This window comes from Bos indicus x Bos taurus, chromosome 23, assembly GCF_003369695.1.
Source record: "Bos indicus x Bos taurus breed Angus x Brahman F1 hybrid chromosome 23, Bos_hybrid_MaternalHap_v2.0, whole genome shotgun sequence".
Lineage (NCBI taxonomy): Eukaryota > Metazoa > Chordata > Mammalia > Artiodactyla > Bovidae > Bos > Bos indicus x Bos taurus.
The window spans coordinates 10176890-10195417 of record NC_040098.1 but is presented as its reverse complement, the minus strand read 5'-3'; the positions used below and the strand labels follow the sequence as shown (position 1 = coordinate 10195417).

Genomic DNA, 18528 nt, shown 5'->3' with positions numbered 1-18528 from the left:
CCCTCTAGACACTGACAAGTGTCCCCCTGGGAATGGGGACAAACTTTCCCCTGTTGAGAACGCCTGAGTCATAGACTACATTTCCCAGCCTCCCTTGCAGCTAGGTGTGGCTATGTGACACCATTCTGGCCAATGACGCGTGACTTGATGTAGGTGCTGTAGCCATGTGAGCAACTGCAAGTTTTCCTTAAAGGGCAGCATGCTAGAGTGAGAACACAGTGTTAGAAGCTGGGAGATGAAAGCTGAAGGTCAAGGGGTGCAGAGCAGCTACAGAGAAGGAATCGGGATGCCCAGCCTGGGAGCTGCCATATCCACCCAGCTGCCTATGCTTAAACAGCTGTGTGTGAGAGAGAAAAATAACCTTCTGTCTTGTTGGCCATTGGAGCCACTGTGATTTTGACCTTTGTAACAGCTCCTGAAACTACATCCCAATTGACATAAGGGATTTGTCGCCTCCTTTCCTGACTGCAGAGGGTGAGAGAGGAAGTGAGAACATGAACGCAGGAATAAAGGAGTGAATGACTAAACCTGCCTCTATGGAACCCCCCTAAGTTCCAGGCGCTGTGCCAGGGGTTTTTGTGAACGCTACTCTTAGTTAGTTCTCCGCAGATTCTACAGGAGAGGCACTGTTATCCCTGTATTTCTCACAGAGGAGGCCAAGGCTCAGAGAGGTTGAATGACTCGTCCACATTACACAATCAGCCAGGGACAACAGGATTCGGCTCTGTGCCTGAAAGGCCCCCCAACGCCCACCCCGGCCACATGCTGCTCCTTTGATTGAGAAACTCTGCAGACAGGAGGCTCCAGTAAGGACGCCTCTGCCTTCAGAATAACCTTGTCACACAAACCTTGTTCCTGTCTCCACCCCAGTACTCTGTCTGCTCGTCTCACACCCCTGTTCAACGTTGCTCATCTCCAAGAAGTCTTCAGGCTTGCCTGCCCTTTTCTGCTTCTCTACCTTTACTCAGGCCAAGCTTACTTAGCCCCCTTGGTCTGCTAAGTTGCTTCAGTCATGTCCGACTCTGCGCGACCCCATAGACGGCAGCCCACCAGGCTCCCCCGTCCCTGGGCTTCTCTGGCAAGAACACTGGAGTGGGTTGCCATTTCCTTCTCCAATGCATGCAAGTGAAAAGTGAAAGTGAAGTCGCTCAGTCGTGTCCGACTCTTAGTGACCCCATGGACTGCAGCTCACACGGCTCCTCCATCCATGGGATTTTCCAGGCAAGAGTACTGGAGTGGGGTGCCATTGCCTTCTCCAGCCCCCTTGGTCTAGGATGCTGTTAACACCCTTCCAAATCCCTACCCCCAAAATCTGCTGACCCAGAGCCCTTTGGCAGGACTCGGCTCAGACATTGCCTCCTACAAGAAGCCTTCCTTGACTACATCCTTCTCAGTCAGACGAAGTCCCTCTCTTGTGAGCTCCCCTCACACTGTACCCCCTATGATGGCACATACCATTGTGCGAGGTATAGACTTCTCCGGGGCCGAACTCTGTTTCCTCTGTCTCTTCACAGATTGACGTGGTATCTGTGAAACTTAGTACTTGTTCAAGAATGGGGAGGGAGGAAGGTGTGCTGGAATGGTGCAAAATGAGGAAGCCAGCTCACAATTTCATCCCTGTGTGTGTCCACAGTAAAAACCAGTTGCTAGTTACTGTGAGGAGTTTCAGAGAGAGGACGTGTGTGCTGAGAGCTCAGACTCTGAGAAGAAGCTGTGTGTATGTGTGCGCTCAGTCGTGTCTGACTCTTCGTGGCCCCCTGGATGGTGGCCCACCAGCCTCCTCAGCTCATGGAATTTTCCAGGCATGAATACTGGAGCAGGTTGCCATTTCCTATTCTAGGGGAATCTTCCCAACACAGGGACTGAACCTGCGTTTCTTGCATCTCCTTCATTGGGAGGTAGATCCTCTACCACCGCGTCGAAGAAATCGGACAGAAAACATACAAAAAGGTAAACTATGGACACTGCACTGTGTGTCATCTATGGGGCGGGTCCCTCGAGGCCCCCAGAAGGATCTTGGGCTCTCTCCACCCCATCAGTCTCTAGGAATGCCAGCTCCTTCTAACAGCAGTTAGACATCATGGGGAGGAACCATCTGCCACCCGAGAGCTGCACACTGAGAGTCTGAGGCTGAGAAGAAAGACCACGTCTCCCTGCCTCCTGTCCTGACTCACCCAGCTCATGGGAATCATACCCTGTTGTCCTGTTCTGGGAGCATGGCTGGCAGTGAGGGCTGGGGGAACCCTTCTCCAGCCCTCGGCTCCTGAGAAGCCTCCCCAGAGACCAGGAAGTGGGGATTCGTAGGACCGGATCCCTTCCTCAGATGCTCTGAAAGCTGGGGGATTTGAGGCAGCTGGAGAGCCGGAGGACAGGCCGGACCCCTCAGAGCATGTGGCCAGGCTTCCGCCATCATGGGGGCCACTCACCCGCTCAGAGCTCCCATGGGACGCTCCAGTGGCCTCCAGTCAGTGGGTTTGGAAGCATGGGCCAGAAGCCCAGCTATGAGTCCAGCCTTTGCTACAGGAGCCCTCCTTTTCTCTCCGGGTGAGGGAAGAGGGACCCGACCCCACTGGGAGAATCAGCCCTGAGGGTGGATGGGAGTGACAGACGTCCTGATGGTGGTGGTGAGCTCGGTGAGCGCGTACCGGCCGGGTGCTCTTCTAAGCACCCATTTCATCCTCATAACCGCCTCATGAGATCTGAGTCTCCTAGCTCTGCCCCTGTTCATCATCCAAGTGACCTTTAAAGCCCTTTTCCAGGGCAATATGTCCCCTCAGCAGTGCCTGCCCTGTGCGGCCTTGAGCAGGTCCCTTTCACCCGTCAGCAAGACGCCAACCCTGACGAGACGAGCGTATGAGACCAACAATGCAGCCGTGCTTTGATGAGGCTGTGGGTGTTAACCAGGCTTAGCTGTGATTCCTTCCTATCTCGGCCCACCTGGCTGGCGTGCAGATGCCAGGGTCTGCCAGCCTTCCCCAGGGAGGGAGCCTGATTCTTCCCTATTGCGTCGTCCTCTGCATTCTCTTTTTTGTCACTGACCACCCACCATTTTGTACAGCCCGAGGAAGGCCTGGCTGGTGTGGACAAGGGTCCCAGCACTGACCCTGCCCCTCACCAGCTGTGTGACCTCAGGCAAGTCGCTCCTCCTCTCTGGGCCTCAGTTTCCCCATCTGGAAAACAAGGAGGTCAGAACTGAACTACTGCTCTGTGCGCAAGTATCTTAATGTCCTGTGATCAAAGGCCAGGGGACGGGCTGGAGGGCCCAGACGAAAAGCTCAGCCCCGGCTCAGCTTCCCATGTTAATGGCTTTGCCAAAAGGAGGCCCCTGGCCATGGAAGCTGCTTTATCAAAACGTGTTCCAGCTCACTTAGATTACACTTCACTCCACTGAACTTCAAAAGGGGCACAAGGGCTCCTCTGCAGACAATTGCCGGCAGAACGTCAACACGGTCGGTCAGGCTTGAAGGGGTCACCTCGCTGGGCAGCTGGGCAGGCTTTTATGGACCCTTGATGGGAGAAAGAAAAACGGGGTGGGCTGGAGCCTCACGTGGTTGAGCCTTTGTGGTTTTCACATGGTTATCGTCTTCCCCAGTCTCCAAATCTCAGATCCAGAGAGAGTCCTGATGGCCAGAAAGATAGGCGGCCTCTAATAGGATGAAATATAATCTGAGGAGCCGCAAGCCTCATGCTTGGAGGAAGGGAACAAAGCAAATTTGTGAGTGACAGTTCATGGGCAAAACGTGTTAGCAGTTTTGTGTGTGAGAAGGGCACATGGGTGTTAATTGATGATGAAGGTCGTGCGATGTAGCTTCCAAAGGAACTAAAGCCTGGCTGCTTGCGTTTAGAGAAACACAGTAAGAAGTTGGAGAAAAACAAGAATATTGTTATCGTTTATAAGGGCTGGCTGTGCTGGACACTGGCCCTCGTCAGTTACACGGATTATCTCACCTGATCCTCACAGCTCCCAAAGAAGTAAATACTACCATGATCTCTCTGTGTTTCCAGTAAGCAAACTGAAGTTCAGAGCAGTTAAGTGACTTGCCCGTGGTCAACAGCAGATAAAAGGCAGAGGTGGGCTTCAGTGGTAGGACTCTCCACCTATTTTTCCACCAAAACAACATCGTGAGAGTAAACAATCCAAAGAGCAGCGGTTGTTGAGTCTTCAACTATTTTGAGAATGTGTGGGAGAAGGGGGTGTCAAACGTGCCCTGCAGTGGGTCGTTGGGAGGAACTAAGACTGAAGGGTGAACAGAAACCATCTCCCACTCAGTGCAAAGAAGATGTTTTCAGCAGCCAGCTGTCTGGAGACAGCAGGCAATGTCAGGAGTGGTGATTTCTTTGATATTGGGGATGTTTATAACCACCGGGCAGGAAGGCGAGCAAGTGGATTCAGTAGGTGGTTGAATGAATACCCTGCTACTAACCTTGAGTTTTGGCAGGTTCAGGGGTGGAGGGGCCGGGTCAAGCAGATACACCTTGGTCTCTGGAGTCCAACAAGTCTTATCATGTGAAGGATTTATCCAGGTATTACGGAAGTACCTTGCAGCAGGCAGCCTCAGGCTAAACTGAGAAAGAATCTGGCTTGAAAGAACCCTGACCTCAGGGTGAGGAGACCCGGTCTCCTGACTTCAGTTCTTAGCTCTGTGCCTTCGGGCAAGTCACTTGACTTCTCTGGCCCTTGGTTTCCCCACTGGTACAAAGGAGCTTGGATTGGATCAGTTCTGAGGTCCTGAAACATAAACAGATATTACCTGTGAACCTGGAATGACACAAACCCTCTGCGTCTGAGAGGTAAGGGCTGGAGAAACAGCAGTGGGAGGCAGGCCGAGGATGGCCCCGTGGGCTGGGCTAGGCAGTCCTCCTGTGGAGGTCAGGACGCAGGAGCTGGGCTGGTGGCCCAAACTTGAAGTCAGCCCTTGCATTTTTATCATGGAGGAGGTGGGAGAAACGCACTCAGCAGACAAAACAAACACAGCGAGGGGGGTTGTTGGTGAAGGTGTATGTTTTGTCTGCTGGGCACTTTCCTGCCCAGAGGCCCATCAGACAGGCTCGGGGAGGCCCTGAGTGAGCGAGAGGAGCGGGTGCAGGCAGGCAGCCCCAAAAGGCTGTCTGTGCTCTGCAGTCGACGCCCCGACCGTCTTTGTTATTGTGAATTGAGGGGGAACTCCCCCAGTGTCTGCTTTTTGAACTTAGAAAAACCTAGGTTCAAATCCCAACTCTGCCGCTCACTAGCTGGGTGATTTGGAAGCAATTCATTTAACCTAGGGTGTCCATGTATGACTTGTTATCCAAATGGAGGCATCTTTGAGAATGGAGGGGAAAGCTGTTATTAATTGTGCTGGTTCAACTGCATAAACCGAGACTGTTTGGAGCAAAACCAGGACACCCTTCCTGACTTGCCCAGGCCCATTTCCACACTGAGAACATGGCCACGTGCTACTTACGTGCACGTGCTTCACGTGGCTAGACTGAAGCGGAGGTGAGCAGACACAGCGTTTACTGGGCACTCAGGAAGAGAAGGCTCCACGCTGCCCTTTCCCTCTCCTCGCATTCTGTGTGTCTAAAGAGGGCTCTGAAACGGGGCTCACTGGGGTCCCGGAGAAGCTGTGCCAGGGCCTCCTTCGAATCTGTGTGTGCTTTCCTGGAGGGCCTGTGCCCAACCCCAGCTAGAACATGGGCCTCCCTTTGGGATCTGTTTGCCTTTTCATAAACACAGACACAGGGTTTTTCTTGGCCAGGCCCCTCTGCTCACAGCTCAGGGATTGTACCTTGAAGCGTTCGCTCCCAAGTGATTTGAATCAGGATCTACCAGGAAGTTTGTTTTCCAAGGCCTTAGTCAACATGTGGGTGTGGAAACACCAACCAATTGCAAAGCAGAGTCAACTCCTTTTTAAATAGGGACTTTCACATTAGTCAGACTTTTCAAAACAACATAATGTTTAAATAAAATTCCATTTCCATCTTTCCATCACCAGGAGCAGTTGCTGAAGATATTTCTGTTCCACCCAGAGGCTTCCCCAGCCCACGTCTTAGCTGCTTCTCTGACTATGTCAGAGCCCAGGCTATGATGTCACTTGCTGGGGCTGCGAAATCATTTCTTACTTGGGCCTCGGTTTTCTCTTCTGACTCTTCACGTGGACTCGGACTGCTTGGGCCAGAATCTTATTTTGCTTCCTTCTGATTCTTTGCTTTATTATTGCCTGGACTAGCCGCAATCCAGCCCACACCTTCCAAGGAACCTCCTCCTTAAGCACCGGCACAATCCCAGGGGTTCCCAACATTTTAGCATTCGAAGCTCATAGCTCAGGCTGCCTTTGACATACCAGGATTTGGTGTGAAATGCTTTTGACAGAGATTCATGGGTCCCAGATGTGACCACCTTGAGCAGGCTCAGACACACACCTTACCAAACCTGCAGATTGATGGGTGCACACACATCTAGCATCTCCCCATAGCCCTGGGCCCCCATCAGGGTCATCTACTCTGATCCCCTCCTTCCTGGCTCCTACATTCCCAGGACATGGCTGAGTCACAACCCCATGGAGCTCTCTGCTGGTTTGGCAAATTAGGCAGAGTCTGAGAGCTCCTCAACCTGTTGGTTGTGGACTTAACATGTGTCCAGCACTCTGCTAAGGGTAACATGCAGTATTTCACTTCGTGATCAGTGCTTTAGCCCGTGTTTGGAATTGTGCCCCAGTTTTGTCACCTTTAGAATGGGGATGATAACAGTAGCTCCTCCCTCATGGGTTGGTGTGCAAATTCAGGAAGCTCAAGAGTATAAAGTGCTCAGAGCCTAGCTGACATGTAGCCAGTGATCCATTGCTGCTGGCTATGTTTATGATAAACCCTCACCACCGTCCTGTGAGAAGGGGGACTCTCATTATCCCCATGGGCAAACGAGGAACTGAGATTTGGAAAGGTTAAGTAACTGCCCAAGCCATGTGCTAGAAAGACAGGCAGTAAGCATGCTTTGCGAAGTCTGGGGCCCTGCTCTCTGCGACGTGAGAATCTGGGTTAAATCCCAGTTCAGTTGCTTTTGCATACATTTATAGACACCAACGTGCCAGGCCCTGTGCCAGGAGCCAGGAAGCCAGCAGGGAGCTCCACCCTGTTTTCAGCCCAGCCTGAGCAGGCCAGCTCTGGACTAGGCACAGTTAATCTCCAGCCATCCCCTCTGGCTTCACCTGGCTCATTAAAACCAGACACGTTACGAGTTTACTTAGCATCTGCAGAGAGCGTCTTTCATCTTCAAAGGTTTCCCGAAGCACCAACCAATTAATCCTTACAACACCCTCATCTCATGGACAAATATTTATCCTCACTTCATACCCAGGAAAATGAAGGCCCGGAGAGGAGTACAGACTGGGCGGGAGGAGGAAGAATGAGTGGCAGAGCTAAGCAGAGAATTCCGGAGCCCCAGACCCTGCTGGCTGCCCGGTCCTTCTGAAGGCTGCAGGGAAATTCTTCCCGTAATGCCTTTTTTTTTTTTTTAAATGGAAGCAGAACCTTTTGCAAGTTCAGAAGAATTAGATTTCTTTAATAGTAACCTGCAGGAAATACATTAAAAACACATTCTATCAGTTACAAATCTTAATGTCACCAGCCAAGGATGAGGGAATTAATGCTGGGCCCAAAAATACATATAGTCAGCAACTCCAGGGCAAGGGCAGAGACGATTTATAGAGTGCGAGGTCTGGACGTCTGGAGCAGGCAGGCTGAACTCAGTGGTGAAATTGAAACAGGGCTGTTCTCAGATGGGGTGGAGTTGGGGGAGGCTGCTGAGGGCGGCTTTGATTCAATCATTGTTCACCGTTTCTTCTCGATGTAAAAAAAATTTTTTTTAATGCTATAAAGGCCAGGTTCTGATCTGTCATGAGAAAACTGCATTAACATAGGCTCCTGTTAAGGGCACTTTAAAAGAATCGGCTGACCCCTGCAAGGTGCCCCCAACCAGAAAAATCCCAGCTCTGATCCTCTCGCCTGTCTACCTGGGTCAGACAAAGGGGGAATCCAAGCAGTGGTTTGGCTGGAAAATCTATGCAACAAAGATAAAACCTATGTGTAATTAATGTGGCTTTACTCTGTTAGCAGAGAGTATTTTTCTTTACCTTTATATTGTAAAATAAAATACCATTATAGAAACCACAGCAAGAAAAGGTGTCGCTCAGTAAACCGGGGTAAAGGAAACAGCCCTGGTCTTTTAGATTGTTTTCGTTTTTGGACTCAGCGCTCCATTTCGCCAAACTTGAATCTTAACGTGACCTTGGAGAAAGTTTGAATCTCAGGGGTATAATGTGCTAAAGTGACCTAAAGAGCTATGTAGAGCTCTCAGCTGTTAGTTTAGGGCCGCCACATTCCCAGCCATGTGCCTGCTGCTCACAGAAAGGGTATTAAAGGACTCCTAGTGAACATCAGGAGCTGAAAGCCACAGCAGAAGTGGACATGGGCCCCTGGCACATCCCCACCGCCTGCCTCTCTTGTTGAAAACCACACAGCATCCCCTGTGGGGCTGGGCTAGTTCGTGGGCAGGTGTCTGTGTCCTCTTCTCCTGGAGGAAAAGGTGAGAAGGAATTGCATCATGTCCCCTCCCTTTACAGGTGAGGAAACTGAGGCCATAGTTCTGATCTGAGGTCGATGGTAGCAGGGCCGGGTGGTAAGATCCCAGGGCGCTTCTGCCCCGCGTGGCTGTGCCTCGTTTTCCATGATACGCCACGGTGGTGGTGTTGTTCAGTCGCCCAGTCATGTCCAGCTCTTTGCGACCCCATGGACTGCAGCATGCCAGGCCTCCCTGGTGAGTCAATAGCCTGGTTAGCACGCCATAGTGAATCAATTGCCAGGAACTGGTAACCAGCACTTTCTAACCAGCCCGAGTTCCCAGTCGGATGACTGACCATCCTGGTTTGCCCAGGGTTGGGGGCAAGAGTCCCAGTGCTGAACCCGGGACAGTCCCAGGCACACCGGGCCAGCTGGACACCCAGGCTGTGTCCATGTCACCGACGCCCAATCACCTTGACTAGCCAGTGGGCACTCAGCCGTGGGGGCAAATCAAAACTTAGAGAGGAGGATGGGGTTTCTTACACTGAATGAGTTGACTTGGGGTACAATTATCCAAATCACTGAGATTTTTTTAAAGTTACTGAAGGAAATGTGGAGGTTTGTCCTGAATTATAGTAGCTAACACTTTGAGCATGCTTTATAACTTTAATGCACTTTCACATTCCAAATCTTAATTATTTGGGCCCTTCAGGCAAGGCTGTCTGATTAAAATCATTTTTATGAAGTAGGAGACTAAGCTGGCCCAGCAACCTAGGCCAGCACACCTAGCTGTGAGTGATGGAACTCAAAAAGCCCCCGTTCTCTGACCCTTGGCCGATGTTCCTCACCGCCCCCTCTCTGGTCTGGAACCCTGGCTGGAGGCCAGATCTTGAGTTCTCTCTTTATTTAATTGTTGGGAAGCAGGAAGCCAGAAACTAGAGGTTTCTAAATTCAATTCCAAGGACCTTGGATTAACACCAAAATAATTCCCTTACTGGAGACTTGCTATTAGAAAAGAACCTTAATGGGGGCCAAAGAACGGTCTTGGTTTGATCAAGCAAGGCTATTTGTTTACCTTTACCTCCACTGAAAGCCGAGTGCCTTCTGAGACAGTATTAAGGCTCTCCCTTCCCAAATGCCAGTCACACGCCCCCAGCCCAGGACACTGCTTCCCACTCACGCTGGAGCGGTGGACTCTGGGCTTCTGAAATTAGAGCTGAAAGTGAAATGCTTTGCTGAGCTTTGCCTTTCAATGCTTTTCTTCTCTCTTGGGTTTTAACTGCTTTTTCTGACTTCAGGGAATCCCTTGGAAGTTAATAAAACTTACTACATCAAAGGGCTCTACAACCATTACCCTATTAAAACCTCACAGCCCTCCTGCAGCAGGTAAGCATTATTAACCCCATTTTACAGATGGGGAAACTGAGGTTAATTGGTTTGCCTCGGGCTACTGAGGAAATGAGGGTCTCAGCTGGCTTTAGAACTGGGTGGTTTGTTTGGATTACTCAGGGGGCGTTGCTTCTGCCAAAATCTGTTTTTCAAAGCACCTTGATTCTTAAAGATTTCTTTTTCTTTCATGAAACTGATTCCTCACTGGCTGGACTGATGATGAGGAATTTCTCCAAAGCTGGCTTGTCAGAAAGCAGCAGCCCCTGCCTTCCACCAGGAGAGGTGCCATAAAAATAGATGAAAGCTAAGAGTTCAGTGCAGCAATTTAGGAAACAATTTGGGCCTTTCAGAAATTAATGTTATTTAAAGATGCAGATTCATCCACCCCAGGGGCCTCCTGGGAGTGCTTGCTGAACCATCTGTTCAATCAGCTCATTTTCTTTCCCCCTAATCCTCCTGGCTCTCCTGTGTGTATGTACAGCGAAGGTTCCTGGGGAACTCGCAGCATGAATAAAAAGCAAAGACCTTTCTCTTTCACCAGCCACCTCTCCTCTTTTCCAAACAGCATTAAATTCCTAATCCTGTTTATTCTTAGTGGGGGTATAAAATTCATGTTCCAACAGACAATGAGGAGATCTGTGGAGGCCTCCACCCCAGGGCTCATGTCCTCTCAGCTTGGGTCCAGCCAAGATGGTTGAGGTGTCTTTACCCCATTCTCTGAGAAGAACTACAAAACCTGTTAATATTTGGGAATACATTTGCCCAGGCCTGCTGAAGGAAGAAGCCAAAAAAAAAAAAAAAATCTTGGGGAGGGAGTAGTGGTGGTGGTGGTGACTGGCTAAAGCTATCCATGAACCACAGGGAAGATTTCAAAGGCTCAGGTAAGTGTTTTCAAAAGGAGGTTTCAGCACCATCCCAACTGTGTAAGTCCCCGCTTCTTGCCATTCAAGTCCAATTATAATCCACAAAGGCAGGATGCTGTGTTTACATAAATAATTACCAGATTTCGGATAGCCAGACGTGTTGCAGCACACAGAAGACAAGCCCATAAATTACATTTGGGGAATTAAGGGTCAGATTGATCTTATCTCTCTAAATCCAGCCAAATTCCGGCAAGATACAGGCACATCCGGTTGACTGAACCTTGGGAGGCAGAGGCCCCAGAAATCAGTGATCCTGAGGATGTCACTCCCCCCAACCTCGTCCCCCAAACCTCCCTTTTCTGCTTCTCCCTGCTCAACTTTGCTGACTGGCTCTGAGAGCTAGGGGGTGGCAGAAAGAACTGTCCCGACTTGCTCTTTTGCCCAACCTGCAAGGGAGGAAGGCAGGAGAGGGGTGTAGGCATCTCACTTCTCTCCTCTCTGTTTCCTCCTGGACCACACAGGATCTCATTCCTGAAACAACAGCAGTGATGTAGGAGTAGCGATGGGAAACATTAAAGCGATGACAGTAATGCAACAGGGCTCCTGCTGGAGATTTCCCTCCTGCACAGGCAGACCTCTGTGTTTTCATTCATTCAGCACCTACTGCACCCCCAGGCCCATGCACTGTGCAGTGGTGAGGGGCTCTGGCTCGGAGTCACAATGCTAGATTTGAATCCTGGCTTTGCCAGCCATCCTGGGCAAGTGACCTAACCCTTCTGGCCTCAGCTTCTTTATCTAGAAAATGACATAATGATAGCACCACACCCTAAGAATCAGGTGAGGATTAACTAAGTCATTCATAAAGACATCTTAGAACAAGGTCTGGCACATAGTCTGTTGGTTATTGCTAGTATTATTATTATTATGACTCTGCTAAGCACATGTGGGCCTCTTTTCTGAAAGTGGTTACAAGCTGGTTGAGACAGAATTCCCACATAAACACAAAGGGTATGACAAGGCAGTATGGTTGATTAGGTACCAAGTGGATGGAAAAGACAATTAAGTTCTAGGGAGCAGGCTGAAGGATGAGATCGCTGTGACAGGAGAAGGCTTCATGGAAGAAGGAAGCCTAAAACTGGGCAAGATTTGGCCGAGCCACAGAAGTGCATGACAGATGTGGGGAGAGCTCAAAGCACAGTGGGGTGATGGAGCCCCAAGAATCCACAAGAATTAAACTAGTAGTCAGAGTGTTATGCAAGTTTGATGCTTCTAGGAGTTTAAGCCAAACCTATTCAATTAAGATTTCCAAATCCAAATTTGGAATCCAGATCCAAAGCCTCTCCTGTAGAGAAAGATATATTGATTTGTGTTAACTTCATCGGACAAAACAATGTTATGAAGTTGGGCAATAGAGTGTGTTGTGAAGAGACCAGAAGAGGCATGGATAAATAGAGCCTAAATTTTTTAAATGAGGGGATAGACATATTGATAGAGTTGTTATTGAAGTAAAATAATATTGTTTGGTGAAGTAGAAAGTATTCTACACAAAACAATGTTCTATTCACTCAATCATTCTTTCAATATTGAGTGTTTACTATGTGCCACACATTCAGGGAAACTCTGGTAGTGAAAATAAATATGATTTCTGAGATCCATATGTATTGATCTCATATTTGTCATTTTCTATAAGTTATAGAATACTTTCAAATAAATAAGTAAAAGCAGGTACACAGAAAACAAGCATCTAAAAAACATTTCTATATAGTGTGTTTCTAAAAAATTTCTGATCTGCCTCCATGCAGTTACTTAAATGAATTTGGTCTTCATTTGAGTAAGAATTATAATAATTTATTATTGAACATTTAAAAAATTAACCCAATCATTGACAGTTGAATTTCTGAAAAACTTTTGCTTGGATGTCACTACTTACAAAGATGAATTAATTTAAGAAGAATTTAGTGAATGAACCAACCATGTGCCTAACATCGTTCTACCTGCAACAAAGGATAAGAAAGGATTTGAAGGGAAAGAAGGATTTTCACTTTGAGCTAAGGAGCAATAGGAACTGGGTATACTTTCTTCCATGAAACAACCAAAATGACAGACAGACAGACAAAATATATGAAACAGTGGTTTTCAAACCATTTCAGGCAATGAAAGACAGTTACTGAGAGCAAGGAAAACACACAAACTCTTCCATTTCCCTAACTTTCTGCCACACAAGGGTTTCCAGGCTGTAACACAGGAAGAGAAAACCCAGGCAGAGCTCAGCCAATTCTCTGAGTGGAGAATTCTCTGCCTGAGGACAGAGTTAGAAATTTGGGGAGACCAAGGTGGCCAGAATTTGCAGGAGAGAGTCCCAAAGGGGAGAGAGGCTACACACCAGATCTGGAGCTCTGCAGAAGGTCTCCCTCAAGTATGCAGCATAACTGACCCACGAGTGTGAGGAAACTAACCAAGGCCAGGGAAATAAACATCTGGAAAGATTAGAGGAGATAATAGGTGTTCACTCAGAGCTGGGAACAATGTCTATCACCACCAACCAGACTGGAAAACTTTGTAAGTCTTGGGGCTTTGGGTAGAATACCCAAAAGGGTATTGTCTCAGTAATGGGGGATAATTAACCCTATATTAAACATGGTTCTGTTCCTACCTAACAATTCTTAACAGCAAGACCAAAAGGATTGAACTGTGTCCAAGTAATCTAGCTCCCATACAAATCTCAAGAATATTTGTAGAAATACCAAAATATCCAGCACCCAGTGAGGTAAAATTCACAATGTCTGGCATGCAAACAAAGATTATCAGACATGTAAAATGTGACCCATAATGAGAAGGAAAATAAATCTATCAAAATTGACCCAGAACTAAAAGATACTGTAACTAGCAGCCAAGGATGTTAAACCAGCTATTATGACTGTATTTCATTTGTTCAAAATATGTATGTTATAAAAAAGATTTAAACCAAACTCTTAGAGGTGAAAACCAAGTGAGTGAGATGAAAACCACCCTGGCTAAGATTAATAGCAAATTAGACATTGCAGAAGAAAATTTTAGGAACAGGAAGACATAACAATAGAAACTATTCAAAGTTAAGCATAAAGAAAAAAAGTTTATAAACTGCAAAGAGTGTCCATGAACTATTAGACAACATCAAGCAGCCTATTATACACAATTGGAGTCCTTGAAAAAGAGTTAGGAGGACAGAAAATTTACTTGAAAAAGTGATGGCCAAAATTTTTCTAAATTTGATGAAAACTGTAAACTTACAGATCCAAGAAGCTCAATGAGCCCCACGTATAAGAAACCTGAAAGAGAACTACACCAATGAGTGTACGACCCAAATGCTCAAAACCTGTGTTAAAGAGGACATCTTTGAAGCAGCTGGAGGGAAAAAAAAACACACATTATATAGAGAAAAACAAATATAAGGATAGCTGCAGATTTCTCACTGGATACACTGCAAGTGAGAAGACAGTGGAGCAAAATATTTTAAGTCCTGAAAGAAAACAAAACTGTCAATCTAAATCCTATACCCAGGGAAAATATCTTCAGAAATGAAGATACTATACAGATCTTTTCAGACATATAAAAACTGAAAGAATTTATCCCCAGCAGAAAAGAACTCAGAAATGTTAAAGGAAGTCCTTCAGGCTGAAGGAAATGATACCAGGTGGAAATACAGATCTACCCAAAGGAATGAAGAGCACTGGAAAAGGTAACCACAGGGGTGAATACATGTTTTTTTTGGGGGGGGGTGGGAGGGTGGGGAGGTCACACAGCACTTGAAGCCCTTGGAGAAGCCCAGCCTTTAAAAACAGTTTTTTTATTCAGTCACTATTTTTGGCTGCACTGGGTCTTTGTCGCTACCCGCGGGGTTTCTCTAATTGTGGCGAGTGGGGGCCGCTCTCTAGATGCTGCGTGCAGGCTTCTCACTGCAGTGGCTCCTTTTGTTGACGAACACGGGCTCCAGGATGTGCGGGTTTCGGTAGTTGTGGCACATGGCCTCAGTACTTGTGCTGCATGGGCTTAGTTGCCTCGGAGTATGGAGAATCTTCCTGGAAAAAGAGTTGAACCCATGTCCCCAGTATTGACAAGTGGACTCTTTACCACTGCACCACTAGGGAAGTCCTAAATACATGTTTGTTTGTTTTTTAACCAAGTATATATCTTTCAAAGATAACTGCTTAAACAACAGCAACAACAATTATGTATTGTGTGGTTTATTTCACATGTATAAGTAAAAAGTGAGACAGTAAAAGCCCGAAGGCCAAGAAGGGAGAAATGGACATATTCAATAGTAGGTTTCTTGTACTACATGTGAAGTGGTATAATATCAATTAAAGGTAGACTGTGTTAAGATATATACACCATAAACCTCAAAGCAACCACTAAAATAAAACAATATGCACAGCTACTAAGCCAACAAAGGAAATAAAATGGAATCATAAAGAATACTTAATCCATGGGATTTCCCTGGTGGTCCAGTGGTTATGACTTCGCTTTCCAATATAAGGGGTGCAGGTTTGATCCCTGATCAGGGAGCTGAGATCCCACATGTCTCAGAACCAACAGAAGCAATTTATTGTAACAAATTCAATAAAAACTTTAAAAATTTTTTTCAAAAAAACAAAAAGAGAAAAAAGGAACAAAAAAGAAATGGAACAACTGTAAAACACATAGCAAAATGGTGGGCGCACACTTAACAATATCAACAATCCCATTAAAAGTGAATGGTCTGTGCTGCATAATTTCATTTACATGAGGTAACTAGAATAGCCAAACTCCTCGAAACAGAAAGTAGAATGATTGTTACCAGGGACTGGGGAGGGAGACAAGGAGTTACTGTTTATAGGAATAGGGTTTCAGTTTTGCAAGATGAAAAAAATCCCAAAGACTGTTTGTACAACAATGTGAATATGCTTAGCACTACTAAACTGTATACTTAAAATGGTTAAGATGGTGATTTTTATGTTGTGTATATTTTATCACAATTAAAACCAAACCAAACAAAAATATTCACATATTTCTTTGAGGTTAAAAATGAAAAAAAGTAAACGGTCTAAATGCTCTAGTTAGAAGGCAGAGATTGTTAGGCTGGATAAAAGAGCAAGACCAAATTATATGGTGCTCATAAGAAATACACCAGTTATTTTTTCAGTTATACATATATACATTTTTTATTTTTTATATTCTTTTCTATTATGGTTTATCATAGGATATTGAATATAGTTCTCTGTGCTGTACAGTAGCACCTTGTTATCCACTCTCTATATAAAAGCTTACATCTGCTAACCCCAGACTCCCACTCCATCCTTCCCTCAACACCCTACCACCAGTCTGTTCTCTGTATCCATGACTCTGTTTCTGTTTCATAGAGAGGTTTGTTTGCATCATATTTTAGATTCCACATACAAGTGACAGCATATGGTATTTGTCTTTCTCTTTCTGACTTACTTCACTTAGTATTATCATCTCTAGTTGCATTCATGTTGCTGCAAATGGCACTGTTTCATTCTTTTTATGGCTGAATAGTATTCCATTGCATATGTGTACTACATCTTCTTTATCCACTCATCTGTCAGTGGACATTTAGGTTGCTTTCATGTCTTGGCTATTATGAATAAATGCTGCTATGAACATAGAGGTACATGTATCTTTTTGAATAATAGTTTTGTCTGGATATACACCCAGGAGTGGGATTGCTCGATTGGATGGTAATTCAATTTTTAGTTTTTTGAGGAACCTCCATACTGTTTCCCACAGTGGCTGTACCAACTTACATTCTCACCAACAGTGTAGAAGTGTTCCCTATCCTCCACATCATAAGAAATGCATTTTAAATATAAAAACACAGATATGTCAAAATAAAAAAAGTTCAAAAAGATATATCATGTTGCTGCTGCTGCTGCTGCTGCTGCTAAGTCGCTTCAGTCGTGTCTGACTCTGTGCGACCCCAGAGACGGCAGCCCACCAGGCTCCCCTGTCCCTGGGATTCTCCAGGCAAGAACACTGGAGTGGGTTGCCATTTCCTTCTCCAATGCATGAAAGTGAAAAGTGAAAGTGAAGTCGCTCAGTCGTGTCCGACTCCTAGCGACCCCATGGACTGCAGCCTACCAGGCTCCTCCGTCCATGGGATTTTCCAGGCAAGAGTACTGGAGTGGGGTGCCATTACCTTCTCCTATATCATGTTAACACTAGTCAAAAGAAAGATGAATGTGGGGATGTGATGTGCATAATCAATAATACTGCACTGTAGGATCCTCTATGACCCACCTCCCAGAATATTGGAAATAAAAGCAAAAATAAACAAATGGGATCTAATTAAAATTAAAAGCTTCTGCACAACAAAAGAAACTATAAGCAAGGTGAAAAAAAAGCCTTCAGAATGGGAGGAAATAATAGCAAATGAAGCAACTGACAAACAACTAATCTCAAAAATATACAAGCAACTCCTGCAGCTCAATTCCAGAAAAATAAACGAACCAATCAAAAAATGGGCCAAAGAACTAAAGAGACATTTCTCCAAAGAAGACATACAAATGGCTAACAAGCACGTGAAAAGATGCTCAACATCACTCATTATCAGAGAAATGCAAATCAAAACCACAATGAGGTACCATTTCACGCCAGTCAGAATGGCTGCGATCCAAAAGTCTACAAGCAATAAATGCTGGAGAGGATGTGGAGAAAGGGAACCCTCTTACACTGTTGATGGGAATACAAACTAGTACAGCCACTATGGAGAACAGTGTGGAGATTCCTTAAAAAACTAGAAATAGAACTGCCATACAACCCAGCAATCCCACTGCTGGGCATACACACTGAGGAAACCAGAATTGAAAGAGACACGTGTACCCCAGTGTTCATCGCAGCACTGTTTATAATAGCCAAGACATGGAAGCAACCTAGATGTCCATCAGCAGATGAATGGATAAGAAAGCTGTGGTACATATATACAATGGAATATTACTCAGCCATTAAAAATAATACATTTGAATCAGTTCTAATGAGGTGGATGAAACTGGAGCCCATTATACAGAGTGAAGTAAGCCAGAAAGAAAAACGCCAATACAGTATACTAATGCATATATATGGAATTTAGAAAGATGGTAACAATAACCCTGTGTACGAGACAGCAAAAGAGACACTGATGTATAGAACAGTCTTTTGGACTCTGTGGGAGAGGGACGGGGGGCATGATTTGGGAGAATGGCATTGAAACATGTATAATATCATATAAGAAACGAATCGCCAGTCCAGGTTTGATGCAGGATACAGGAAACTTGGGGCTGGTGCACTGGGATGACCCAGAGGGATGGTATGGGGAGGGAGGTGGGAGGGGGGTTCAGGATTGGGAACATGTGTACACCCATGGTGGATTCATGTTGATGTATGGCAAAACCAATACAATATTGTAAAGTAATTAGCCTCTAATTAAAATAAATAAATTTAATTAAAAAATAATAATACTGCATTGTATATTTGAAAGTTGATAAGAGAGTAGATCTTAAAAGTTATCATCACAAGAAAGAAAATTTATAACTATGTGTGGTAATGGATGTTAACTAGACTTATTGTGGTGATAATTCTGCCATAAATGCATGTGCATGCTAAGTCACTTCAGTCATGTCCAACTATTTGTGATGCTATAGACCATAGCCCACCAGGTTCCTCTGTCCATGGGATTTTCCAGGCAAGAATACTGAAGTGGATTGCCGTGCCCTCCTCCAGGGAATCT

At 45.9% G+C, this 18528-nt stretch overlaps 1 long non-coding RNA gene across 2 annotated transcripts; it reads left to right on the top strand.

The window, feature by feature from the left end:
* Positions 1–1837: 1837 nt before the first annotated feature.
* On the top strand, positions 1838–18526 carry LOC113881391. Of its 2 annotated transcripts, XR_003508016.1 has the most exons (4): positions 1838–1950; positions 9834–9921; positions 14403–14505; positions 18484–18526. It is a non-coding gene; the product is annotated as an uncharacterized LOC113881391 (long non-coding RNA). The 2 variants fall into 2 exon arrangements; XR_003508015.1 differs by having other exon boundaries at positions 1838–9921.
* Positions 18527–18528: the final 2 nt, after the last annotated feature.